The following is a 13437-nucleotide window of genomic DNA, read 5'->3' on the forward strand; positions in this document are numbered from 1 at the left end:
TCATAATTTAAAAAATAAAAACAAAAAAGAAATTGTTGCTGTACACCTAAAACTAACACAATATTGTAAATCAGCTATACTTCAATAAAAAATTGCTGTTAGTTTCAAAAAAGTGGTTAGTATGAAAAAATTCTTTAAAAGAAAATACATGTGTTTTTTTGTTGTCCTTCTTCAATCTCTTCATTTTTCCACATCTGGAAAATGACTCTCCTATCAGTTGATGCCATTCCTAGAGGTATCAGTGCTTCCTGAGTTACAACCTACTAGCTGCTTTTCTCAGAGAATTTTTGTAAAGTTTTAGGATATTACCTCTGAAATCCACATCTGCATTAAGGGACATTAGATTTCGGAGGAGAAGGACTTTATTTGAAATCTTAGTTCTTTGCTTTGGAGCCAGCCTATGCTAATTTGTAGGACTCCCTGCAGCAGTCTGCCATTGCTGCCTTTCAAGAGCATCTTTTATGACTTCCCTCCATGGGAATTTACACTTCTCATTCAGATGAGGCACTGAGATAATTGAATTTGATTGAAAATGATTCCAATTGCCGATTAACTAATTTGGGAGCTTCCTTGAAGCCAGACAGCGGGTTGAGGCAACCTCAGCCTCCTTTTTAATCTTCGCATCTGCATGTCCTTAGAACAGTGCTTGGGACATATTAGCAGTAGGGGCTCAGTAAACCGAGGGTCCCCAATCTCTGGGATCTAATGCCTGATGATCTAAGTGGAGCTGGTGTAATAATACTAGAAATAATGTTGTTGTCTAGTTGCTCAGTTTGTCCGACCCTTTTGTGACCCCCCTTCCCCCCGCCCCACATGGACTGTAGCCCATCAGGCTCCTCTGTCCATGGGATTTCCCAGACAAGAATATTGGAGTGGGTTGCCATTTCCTTTTTCAGGGTTAACCCAATATTAGACAAAGAGAAAAGCAGGGGACATCTGACTTTTAGAAAGATTTGGTAAGCAGGAGGAACCAAAACTCCCTTTGTCTGCTTTATTGATTTGTGTTATTGTAAATATCTGGTGTGAAATTATTAAGACTTTTCCATTTGGTTCTTGGCTTAAAAAAAAACAAACTAGCAGAAAAAGGTAGTATGTAATTCCCTCATAGAGGAATTGGGGCACATGTTAAGGAGACAGGATTAATCTGGGTCAGGTGAAAACCAAGGGTTTCATGTGGCATCAGCAATGAAGTGAACTGAAACCACATTCCATAAGGAATAGCCATATATGTGCATCTGGGTGACACGTGTTTTGGTGACATGATCTTTACTTTGTGATCCTGACCTAAGGTCTCTTAAGATTGTGGCCCCATCCCCACTCCTCGGGGGTAGTTCTGGATCGGGATTCTGGGGCAGGTGGGACCTGCTTGGGGGTTGAGTGAAATCTGCTTTTCCCAGTTTCAGCCTTGGGGGTCCCAGATAGGCAAACCCACTCCTTTATTCGGTTATCATGGGGATGAATCATAATTGCACATATGGTCACTGAAATCTGTTTCCCTTTCAGAATGCTTGTGGTCTGGCTTGAGCTGGGTTGGGATCCTGCAAATTGCCACTTGAGCAACTGCCTTTCCCTGCTGAAGTGCCAGAGTATTAAAGACTAGCTCATGATCCTTTCTTGGCCCATCATGTGTACATACTAAGTCACTTCAGTCATGTCCAACTCTTTGAGACCCCATGGACTCTAGCCTGTCTGAGTCCTCTGTCCATGGGATTCTCCAGGTAAGTATACTGGAGTGGGTGCCTTGCCCTCCTCTGGGGGATTGTCCCAACCCAGGGATCAAACACACATCTGTTTAAGTCTCCTGCATTGGCAGGTGGGTTCTTTACCACTAGTGCCACGTGGGAAGTCCTTCTTGGCCTATGACTTATTGCAAACCATAATTGCAGGATGGAGTTGCAGGTTGTTTGTGTGGCTGTAACATTTTATTTATTACAAGCTTGTACTTCATGTCAAGAAGGAAACTTTAGTTTGCAATTTTATCAGCAATGTGAAGAATGTATTCTAAATATCTGAAAACTGAAAGAAAAAAAAAAAGCAACCCTAACTAAAAATGCACACACACATGTCCCAACTCTAAGAGAGCTTATTTTTGCCAATCACAAGCATCAGGTATGTAGCAATTGACCAATTTCCTGGCAAGAAATATGGCAAGACCAGTCTGAAAGGGTTTGATGAATGGTGACTAGCTCATGAACCACAGCCTGTAGCCAAATTTTATAGGATGAAAGCTGTAGAGCCTATTCACATACTCCTTGGGACTTCTCTGTTCTGTAATGAAACCTGGGGGCAAAAAAACCATAGAGTAATATGAGTCTAAAAAGAAAGTGGACACATGTGTAGGACATGTTGCTTAAAAAAAAGTGAAAATTGGATACATGTTAATAGTGATTCAAAGGACATGCTATTTCTATATGGGTTGGTCTAAAATAAAGTGAGATGGTGAGATGATCGTGTGTCTGGCACACAACAAAATATATGAGAATGACCATAGTGAGAAACTGGATTTGATAGCCTTAGTTATTAGGGAGTGTCTTCAGTAAGCCATCACTAATATGCAGGGTTTCCCTGGTGGCTCAGACGGTAAAGAATCCGATTGCAATGCTGGAGATCCAGGTTCAATCCCTGGGTTGGGAAGATCCCTTGGAGGAGGGCATGGCAACCCACTCCAGTGGGAGAATTCCATGAACAGAAGAATCTGGTGGACTACAGTCCATGGGGTCAGAAAGAGTCAGACACAACTGAATGACTAAGCACTCACGCACGCACTAATATGTGGCAGGTAGCCAGGCTTAAGAAATGTTTTCCTGTATCAGTGTTTAAAATCCACAGGGTATTTCATAAGCCACCAATAAACAATTATAAACCCATGTACTTGTTGGAATCACTGAATCAGAATCGGACGGGGACTGAGATAAGATGTCTAATCTCAATTCCCTTTCAGGGCAGAGTTTTTCTCCCTTTATTTTTTTATTTTTTCATTTATTTTTATTAGCTGGAGGCTAATTACTTTACAATATTGTAGTGGTTTTTGTCATACATTGACATGAGTCAGCCATGGATTTACATGTATTCCCCATCCCGATCCCCCCTCCCACCTCCCCCTCCACCCGATTCCTCTGGGTCTTCCCAGTGCACCAGGCCTGAGCACTTGTCTAATGCATCCAGCCTGGGCTGGTGATCTGTTTCACCCTAGATAATACACATGTTTCGATGCTGTTCTCTTGAAACATCCCACCCTCGCCTTCTCCCACAGAGTCCAAAATTCTGTTCTGTACATCTGAGTCTCTTTTTCTGTTTTGCATATAGGGTTATCGTTACCATGTTTCTAAATTCCATTTATATGCATTAGTATACTGTATTGGTATCTTTCTGTATTTACTGTATATACTGTATTTATCTTTCTGGCTTACTTCACTCTGTATAATGGGCTCCAGTTTCATCCATCTCATTAGAACTGATTCAAATGAATTCTTTTTAATGGCTGAGTAATATTCCATGGTGTATATGTACCACAGCTCCCTTATCCATTCATCTGCTGATGGGCATCTAGGTTGCTTCCATGTCCTGGCTATTATAAACAGTGCTGCGATGAACATTGGGGTGCACATGTCTCTTTCAGATCTGGTTTCCTCAGTGTGTATGCCCAGAAGTGGGATTGCTAGGTCATATGGCAGTTCTAATTCCAGTTTTTTAAGAAATCTCCACACTGCTTTCCATAGCGGCTATACTAGTTTGCATTCCCACCAACAGTGTAAGAGGGTTCCCTTTCTTCCACACCCTCTCCAGCATTTATTGCTTGTAGACTTTTGGATAACAGTCATCCTGACTGGTGTGTAATGGTACCTCATTGTGGTTTTGATTTGCATTTCTCTGATAATGAGTGATGTTGAGCATCTTTTCATGTGTTTGTTAGCCATCTGTATGTCTTCTTTGGAGAAATGTCCATTTAGTTCCACCATTTTTGATTGGGTCATTTATTTTTCTGGAGTTGAGCTGGAGGAGTTGCTTGTATATTTTTGAGATTAATCCTTTGTCTGTTGCTTCGTTTGCTATTATTTTCTCCCAATCTGAGGGCTGTCTTCTCACCTTGCTTGTAGTTTCCTTTGTTGTGCAAAAGCTTTTAAGTTTCATTAGGTCTCATTTGTTTATTTTTGCTTTTGTTTCTAATATTCTGGGATGTGGGTCATGGAGGATCCTGCTGTGATTTATGTCGGAGAGTGTTTTGCCTATGTTCTCCTCTAGGAGTTTTATAGTTTCTGGTCTTACATTTAGATCTTTAATCCATTTTGAGTTTATTTTTGTGTATGGTGTTAGAAAGTGTTCTAGTTTCATTCTTTTACAGGTGGTTGACCAGTTTTCCCAACACCACTTGTTAAAGAGGTTGTCTTTTTTCCATTGTATATCCTTGCCTCCTTTGTCAAAGATAAGGTGACCATAGGTTCGTGGATTTATCTCTGGGCTTTCTATTCTGTTCCATTGATCTATAATTCTGTCTTTGTGCCAATACCATACTGTCTTGATGACTGTGGCTTTGTAGTAGAGTCTGAAGTCAGGCAGGTTGATTCCTCCAGTTCCATTCTTCTTTCTCAAGATTACTTTGGCTATTCGAGGTTTTTTGTATTTCCATACAAATTGTGAAATTATTTGTTCTAGTTCTGTGAAAAATACCTTTGGTAGCTTGATAGGGATGGCATTGAATCTATAGATTGCTTTGGGTAGTATAGCCATTTTGACAATATTGATTCTTCCATCCATGAACACGGTATATTTCTCCATCTGTTTGTGTCCTCTTTGATTTCTTTCATCAGTGATTTATAGTTTTCTATGTGTAAGTCTTTTGTTTCTTTAGGTAGATATACTCCTAAGTATTTTATTCTTTTTGTTGCAATGGTGAATGGTATTGTTTCCTTAATTTCTCTTTCTGTTTTCTCATTGTTAGTGTATAGGAATGCAAGAGATTTCTGTGTGTTAATTTTATATCCTGCAACTTTACTATATTAATTGATTAACTCTAGTAATTTTCTGGTAGAGTCTTTAGGGTTTTCTATGTAGAGGATCATGTCATCTGCAAGCAATGAGAGTTTCACTTCTTCTTTTCCTATCTGGATTCCTTTTACTTCTTTTTCTGCCCTGATTGCTGTGGCCAACACTTCCAAAACTATGTTGAATAGGAGTGGTGAGAGTGGGCACCCTTGCCTTGTTCCTGATTTTAGGGGAAATGCTTTCAATTTTTCACCATTGAGGGTAATGCTTGCTGTGGGTTTGTCATATATAGCTTTTATTATGTTGAGGTATGTTCCTTCTATTGCTGCTTTCTGGAGCATTTTAATCATAAATGGATGTTGAATTTTGTCAAAGGCTTTTTCTGCATCTATTGAGATAATCATATGGTTTTTATCTTTCAATTTGTTAATGTGGTGTATCACATTGATTGATTTGCGGATATTAAAGAATGCTTGCATTCCTGGGATAAAGCCCACTTGGTCATGGTGTATGATTTTTTTAATATGTTGTTGGATTCTGTTTGCTAGAATTTTGTTAAGGATTTTTGCATATATGTTCATCAGTGATATTGGCCTGTAGTTTTCTTTCTTTGTGGCATCTTTGTCTGGTTTTGGAATTAGGGTGATGGTGGCCTCATAGAACGAGTTTGGAAGTTTACCTTCTTCTGCAATTTTCTGGAAGAGTTTGAGTAAGATAGGTGTTAGCTCTTCCCTAAATTTTTGGTAGAATTCAGCTGTGAAGCCATCTGGTCCTGGGCTTTTGTTTGCTGGAAGATTTCTGATTACAGTTTCGATTTCCTTGCTTGTGATGGGTTTGTTAAGATCTTCTATTTCTTCCTAGTTCAGTTTTGGAAAGTTATACTTCTCTAAGAACTTGTCCATTTCTTCCAAGTTGTCCATTTTATTGGCATAGAGCTGCTGGTAGTAGTCTCTTATGATCCTTTGTATTTCAGTGTTGTCTGTTGTGATCTCTCCATTTTCGTTTCTAATTTTGTTAATTTGGTTCTTCTCCCTTTGTTTCTTAATGAGTCTTGCTAATGGTTTGTCAATTTTGTTTATTTTTTCAAAAAACCAGCTTTTAGCTTTGTTGATTTTTGCTATGGTCTCTTTAGTTTCTTTTGCGTTTATTTCTGCCCTAATTTTTAAGATTTCTTTCCTTCTACTAACCCTGGGGTTCTTCATTTCTTCCTTCTCTAGTTGCTTTAGGTGTAGAATTAGGTTATTTATTTGACTTTTTTCTTGTTTCTTGAGGTAGGCCTGTAATGCTATGAATCTTCCCCTTAGCACTGCTTTTAGAGTGTCCCATAGGTTTTGGTTTGTTGTGTTTTCATTTTCATTCATTTCTATGCATATTTTGATTTCTTTTTTGATTTCTTCTATGATTTGTTGGTTATTCAGAAGCGTGTTGTTTAGCCTCCATATGTTTGAATTTTTAATAATTTTTTTCCTGTAATTGAGATCTAATCTTACTGCACTGTGGTCAAAAAAGGTGACTGGAATGATTTCAATTTTTTTGAATTTACCAAGACTAGATTTATGGCCCAGGATGTAATCTATTCTGGAGAATGTTCCGTGTGCACTTGAGAAAAAGGTGAAGTTGATTGTTTTGGGGTGAAACGTCCTATAGATGTCAATAAGGTCTAGCTGGTCCATTGTGTCCTTTAAAGTTTGTGTTTCCTTGTTCATTTTCTGTTTAGTTGATCTATCCATAGTTGTGAGTGGGGTATTAAAGTCTCCCACTATTATTGTGTTACTATTAATTTCCTCTTTCATACTCGTTAGCGTTTGCCTTACATATTGCGGTGCTCCTATGTTGGGTGCATATATATTTATAATTGTTATATCTTCTTCTTGGATTGATCCTTTGATCATTATGTAGTGTCCATCTTTGTCTCTTTTCACAACCTTTATTTGAAAGTCTATTTTATCTGATATGAGTATTGCGACTCCTGCTTTCTTTTGGTCTCCGTTTGCGTGGAATATTTTTTTCCAGCCCTTCACTTTTAGTCTGTATGTGTCCTTTGTTTTGAGGTGGGCCTCTTGTAGACAGCATATATAGGGGTCTTGCTTTTGTATCCATTCAGCCAGTCTTTGTCTTTTGGTTGGGGCATTCAACCCATTTACGTTTAAGGTAATTATTGATAGGTATGGTCCCGTTGCCATTTACTTTGTTGTTTGGGGTTCACGTTTATACCACCTTTCTGTGTTTCCTGTCTAGAGAAGATCCTTTAGTATTTGTTGAAGAGCTGGTTTGGTGGTGCTGAATTCTCTCAGCTTTTGCTTGTCTGTAAAGCTTTTGAGTTCTCCTTCATATCTGAATGAGATCCTTGCTGGGTACAGTAATCTAGGTTGTAGGTTATTCTCTTTCATTACTCTAAGTATGTCCTGCCATTCCCTTCTGGCCTGAAGGGTTTCTATTGATAGATCAGCTGTTATCCTTATGGGAATCCCTTTGTGTGTTATTTGTTGTTTCTCCCTTGCTGCTTTTAATATTTGTTCTTTGTGTTTGATCTTTGTTAATTTGATTAATATGTGTCTTGGGGTGTTTCGCCTTGGGTTTATCCTGTTTGGGACTCTCTGGGTTTCTTGGACTTGGGTGGCTATTTCCTTCCCCATTTTAGGGAAGTTTTCAGCTATTATCTCCTCGAGTAACTTCTCATGGCCTTTCTTTTTGTCTTCTTCTTCTGGGACTCCTATGATTCGAATGTTGGGGCGTTTCACATTGTCCCAAAAGTCCCTGAGGTTGTCCTCACTTCTTTTGATTTTTTCTTTTTTCCTCTCTGCTTCATTTATTCCCACCATTTTATCTTCTACCTCACTTATCCTATCTTCTGTCTTTGTTATTCTACTCATGGTTCCCTCCAGAGTGTTTTTGATCTCATTTATTGCATTATTCATTTTTAATTGACTCTTTTTTATTTCTTCTAGGTCCTTGTTAAACATTTCTTGTATCTTCTCAATCTTTGTCTCCAGGCTATTTATTTGTAACTGCATTTTGTTTTCAAGATTTTGGATCATTTTTACTATCATTATTCTAAATTCTTTTTCAGGTAGATTCCCTATCTCCTCCTCTTTTGTTTGACTTGGTGGGCTTTTTTCATGTTCCTTTAGCTGTTGGGTATTTCTCTGCCTTTTCATCTTGTTTAGATTGCTGTGTCTGGAGTGGGCTTTCTGTATTCTTGTGGTCTGTGGTTCCTTTTCATTGTGGAGATTTTACCCAGTGGGTGGGCTTGGACGATTGGCTTGTCAAGGTTTCCTGGTTAGGGAAGCTTGTGTCAGTGTTCTGGTGCGTGGAAATGGATTTCTTCTCTCTGGAGTGCAATGGAGTGCCCAGTAATGAGTTTTGCGATGGGTCTCTGTGTTAGGTGTGACTTTGGGCAGCCTGTATGTTGACACTTAGGTCTATGTTCCTGCATTGCTATAGAATTTGTGTGGTATGTCTTGTTCTGGAGCTTATTGGCTCTTGGGTGGTGGTTGGTTTGGGTGTAGGTATGGAGGCTTTTGGATGGTCTCTTATTCCTTAATGTTCCATGTAGTCAGGAGTTTTCTGGTTTTCTCAGGTTTTGGGCTTAAGTCTCCTGCCTCTGGATTTCAGTTTTATTCTTCCAATAGTCTCAAGACTTCTCCAACTATACAGCACTGATAATAAAACTTCTAGGTTAATGGTGAAAAGATTCTCCACCATGAGGGACAACCACAGAGGTTCACAGAGTTACATGAAGAATAGGAGAGGGAGGAAGGAGATAGAGGTGAGCAGGAGGAGAGAAAGGGGGACTCAAGAGGAGAGAGACAGATCTACGCAGTTATCTGTTCCCAAAGTGTTCTCCGTAGCCCAGACACCCACAAAGATTCACAGAATTGGATTGGGAAGAGAAGGGGAAAGGAGGAAATAGAGGTGTTCTGAGGTAGAAAACAGAGAGTCAAAAGTGGGAGAGAGTAATCAACACACTCCTGAATAGAAATGGGAACTGAATATTGGATTCTTAAATGTCCAAAATTTATATCACATACTGAAAAACAAAGATTAAAAATCTAGCCTAGGGGTTAGACTCTTTGAAATACAATATTTAAAAACAAAAACACAAAATTTAGAAATATATATGAAGTTTGGTTTAAAAATAGGGCTTCTCTTTTTTTTTTGCAAGTTTATAGTGAAATGAAAATGAAAATTAAGGAATAATAGAGGAGTATTAGAGGACTTTAAACGGAAATAGGAGAGAAAAACAAGAAAAAGAAAAAAAAAGAAAAAAAAATTTTTTTCCCCTCCCTTTGAAGACAATGGGTTGCTTTTCTGAGTGCCTGATGTCTGCTGCTAGAGATCAGAAGTTGTTTTGTGAACTTTGTTCAGCGTTCAATTGTTCTTTCGATGAATTTGTAGGAGAGAAAGTGGTCTCCCCTTCCTATTCCTCCGCCATCTTGGCTCCTCCTTTCTGCCTTCAGTTCTTTAAAAGCAGGTCTTTTGCTGACTCCGAGTCTTTTAATTGGTAAATAAAAATTAGGTGAGGGAACTTCCCTGGCAATCCAGTGGTTAAGACTTCCCCTTCCAATGCAGAAGCTATGGGTTTAATCCCTGGTTGGTGGGCTACAATCCCACATGCCTCGAAAAAAACAAAAACAAAAAACACACATAAAACAGAAGCAATATTGTAACAAATTCAATAAGACCTTAAAAATAGTCTCTCTCTATCTAAATATATATATTTAAAGATTTAGAAAAAGTTACATGAGATGGCTAAAGGAAGTTCCCACATCAGTGATCATTTCTATGATCTCATGCCCAGCTTATTTACAGCTCTAAGCTAGTCTCTAAGGCAACAACTGTGTCATCGGCAACTAGTGATTGTTTCTTCTTTTCTGATATTTACACCATTTATTTCACTGTATGATTACTTTGGATAATTCATCAGTACATCTTCGATTCTGTACCAAAAGGCATATGAATTTTATATTACTATTACCACCAACTTGGTCTTGTTGTTGTTCAGTCACTAGGTCATGTCCGACTCTTTGTGACCCCATAGACTGCAGCACAACAGGCTTCCCTGTCCTTCACCATCTCCTGGGGTTTGCTCAAACTCATGTCCATTGAGTCAGTGATGCCATCCAACCATCATGTCCTCTGTCGCCCCTTCTCCTCTTCCCCTCTATCTTTCCAAGCATTGAGGCTACTGTATCAGCTCCCTGAGGCTTTCACAACAAAGCCCCACAGACAAGGTGTCCTAAATAACAGACATTTACTTGCTCACTGTCATGGAAGCTGGAAGTCTGAGATTAGAGTCATCAGGTTTGGTTCCCTGTGGAGATGGTGAGGGAAGAATGCATTCCAGGCCTCTGTCCTTGACTTGGACACGGTTGTATTTTCATTGTACCTACGCCTTCCCTCAGTATGTGTATATATCCAAATTACACTTTCAACGAAAGACACCAGTCCTGCTGGATCAAGGTTAACCTTAATTACCTGCATTCTAACTCTGAATGTTACTGTGTCTCAAGGTTCTGTGTATGCATTTTCAGCTATGTCTGACTCTTTTTGACCCATGGACTGTAGCCCGCCAGGCTCTTCTGTCCATGGGATTTCCCAGGCAAGAATACTGGAGTGGATTGCCATTTCCTTCTCCAGGGGATCTTCTGGACCCAGGGATCAAACCCAGGTCTCCTGCATTGGCAGGTGGATTCTTTATCACTGAGCCACCTGAGAAACCCAAGGTACCCTTATACATTGCTAGTGGCAAAGTAAGTTTTTAATCTTTTTTGGAAAGCAACCTGACAACACCTATTAAAATAATGTATAGTTCTTGACTTAGAAATTCACTTCCAGCAAAATTTTCTTTAGACACAAAAGTCACAGTGCAAAGAATCCATACTCATAGCTGTTTATTATGCTATTGTTAGTTGTGCAAAAATGAGAAAGAAATGTAGTGCCCATCAAATGAATGAATGAGATACATACCAGCAAAAACTCCTTCCAAACAAAAAACTGTATGCATATTTGTGTATAGAAATTGAATTATATTTATGAATAGACATAATATACATGATTGGGCAAATAAATAAGCTTAAGTATTATTATAGTAAATTCAGTATACATAGGGTTAAGTATCTGTATATGTTTGTATTCAGAATAAAGTGTGTTTGAGTGTGTCAAAGGAAGAAAGCAAATATACACATGATAGAATATACATATATTCATGTATGTAGAGGACAAATATATGGATGTTTATGTATATAAGTGAAAGCATTAACCGCTCAGTCGTGTCTGACTCTGTGACCCAATGGACGTAGCCCACCAGGCTCCTCCATCCACGGGATTTCCCAGGCAAGAATTGATTCTCCAGGGGATCTTCCTGATCCTAGGGATAGAACCCAGGTCTCCTGCATTGCAGAGATTATTTACCACTGAGCCATCCAGAAAGCCCAGTGATGCTGGGAAAGACTGAGTGCAAGAGGAGAGGGGGTGACAGAGGATAAGATGGTCGGATGGCATAATCGACTCAATGGACATAAGCTTGCGCCAACTTCAGGAGATAGTGAAGGACAGGGAAGCCTAGCATGCTGAAGTCCATGGGGTTGCAAAGAGTCAGATACGACTTAGCAACTAAACAACAACAAATACATCTAAGATTATGAAGATGTCAATTTAAACAAGAGTCATGGTAAATGGGGCTTCCCATGTGACTGAGACAATAAAGAATCTGTCTGCCAATTCAGGAGACATGGTTCGATTCCTCGATCAGGAAGCTCTCCTGGAGAAGAAAATGGCAACCCACTGTAGTATTCTTGCCTGGAAAATCCCATGGACAGAGGAGTCTGGTGGGTTAAAGTTCATGGGGTTGCAATGAGTTGGACATGACTTAGTGACTGAAGAACAACAACAATGGGAAATGATCAGATTATGGGTACAATCGGGTGTATTATGTACACAAGTGTGTGCATGGACTTGAGATTGGAATGGCATATAATGTTGGGCAGGAGCTCAGATTAGGGTTGATTTTGGTCATGGCTATAGATGGAATGAAGTTGAAGACAGACATCTGTGTGAGGTTGTGGACATGAATAGGAATGCAATTAAGGGTGTAAAATTGGACTCAAAGCTAGATCTGGATGCGATTACAATCATTTTATACACAATTATATAGAGGATGTTATATTTCTATAGGTGCCTAGGATTATGAAAATAGAATTTCTGACTATATGGGATTATTCATCGGACTTTTTAAAATCTGTACCAGAATAGGATTTTTATTCCACATATGTTTAAAATCATGCTTAAGTATATAAGTGTATAAATCTAATGTGTGTAGAAATATATATATATGCAAATACACATATTAATGTATCTATGTTTTGCCTTATACAATTATGAAATGCATCTCTCTATATTTTTAATATTTACTATTTGTAAATATATCTGTGCAGAAATCCTTGTATGGATTTGTGTAAATAAATATACATCTATGGACTTCCCAGGTGGCTCAGTGGTAAAGAATCTGTCTGCCAATGCAGGAGACACAGATTCGATTCCTGGGTTATGAAGATACCCTGGAGAAGGAAATGGCAGTCCACTCTAGTATTCTTGCCTGGGAAATCGCAAGGACAGAGGAGACTGGCAGGCTATAGTCCATGGAGTCTCAGGAGTTGGACACAACTTAGCGACTAAACGACCATCACCACCATATACATCTATCTATATAGGGATATGTAGATATTTACACAGAAGTCTGCTCCTGTAATGGATTATGTCGGTATATCTGTACCTTCAGAAAGGATTATGCAAAGTGATTATTTACAAAATGAATTATGCAAAAGGGCATTTTCTTAAAATTATGGAAATATACCCATGGCTCTAGAGGATGATACAAACTTTTTTTCCTCTGATTCCATATCAGATTATACAATGGTATCTATTCCAATTCATGTGGCTTGACATATAGAATGCTAATACATGAATAGTCTCTATATAATGTTCTATAAACGTATGGGTGTGTGTTTAGTACTACAGAATGTTGCCATGCCAGTAATTTTATCTCTTTAGCCCACATAAATATATCTTCAAATATTACATATATCAATTATTATCTATAACTTTATATGTTTAGAATTAACAACCTAGTTTAGCATGGTATTGATGTTATTTAGAGCACTAACTTCTCTTTCTATATGGAAACTTATAAATGTGTGTCACTATCAGTATAGAATTATGTAAACAGAGCTCCCCATATATCTGTATGGGATTTTGTAAAAAGACACATATTTGACACTATGTAAGATATATATATATATATATGATGGTGTTGGACAGCAAAGAGGTCAAACGACTGAATCGTAAGGGAAATGAACCCTGAATATTCTTTGCAAAGACTGATGCTGAAGCTGAAACTCCAGTATTTTGGTCATCTGATGTGAACAACTGACTCATTGGAAAAGTCCCTGATGC

The sequence above is a fragment of the Odocoileus virginianus genome, chromosome 16 (genome assembly GCF_023699985.2).
Source record: "Odocoileus virginianus isolate 20LAN1187 ecotype Illinois chromosome 16, Ovbor_1.2, whole genome shotgun sequence".
Lineage (NCBI taxonomy): Eukaryota > Metazoa > Chordata > Mammalia > Artiodactyla > Cervidae > Odocoileus > Odocoileus virginianus.